Below are 748 nucleotides of genomic sequence, written 5' to 3' on the forward strand. Positions count from 1 at the left end.
TTTCTCCCCATTGCTCCTTGTCCTGTCCCTGCAGTTCCTAACCCAGAGTCCTCTGCAGCTTCCCTGGAGCCCCTTCAGCTCCTGGCAGGTGCTCTGAGGTCTCCACACAACCTTCTCTTCTCCAGGCTGAACAGCCCCAGCTCTCTCAGCCTGTCCTCGCAGGGAAGGTGCTCAGTGCTCTCAGCAGCTTTTGTGGCCTCCTCTGGCCTTGCTGCAACAGCTCCATGTCCTTCTGCTGTTGGGGCCACCAGAACTGTGTGCAGGACTCCAGGTGGGTGTCAGCAGAGCAGAGCAGAGGGGCAGAATCCCCTCCCTGCCCTGCTGCCCACACTGCTTTGGCTGCAGCCTTAGGTCCTTTGATGCAGACATAGGTCCTTCCTTCATCTGTTGTCCCCAGTCCCACTGGCTGGAGCAGACCCAGGGGCAGGACAAGCATGAGTGGAGCACCTGTGGGTCCCTGTCCCTCGGTGCTGTGCAGCAGCAGCAGAGTTGGCCCAAGCCCAGTGTGCTATTGACTCAGGAGCTTATCTTTCACCACTGGGTTTTGTGGTTTTGTCCTGGGTCTGTTTGCTCCAGGCTGTTGGGGGTGGCATGGCATGGCCCAGTGGATGTGGCACAGAGCCTATGTGTGCAGGGCACTGGGAACCAGCAGCTCTCCTCTGCTCCCTCACCCGTCTGTGCTTCCCAAGTCACCTCACGTACCTGGACAGCCCCAAGCCAGTTCTCCCTGCCCTGATACTTCAGCCCT

The sequence above is a fragment of the Acanthisitta chloris genome, unplaced genomic scaffold (genome assembly GCF_000695815.1).
Source record: "Acanthisitta chloris isolate BGI_N310 unplaced genomic scaffold, ASM69581v1 scaffold20185, whole genome shotgun sequence".
Taxonomy (NCBI): Eukaryota; Metazoa; Chordata; class Aves; order Passeriformes; family Acanthisittidae; genus Acanthisitta; species Acanthisitta chloris.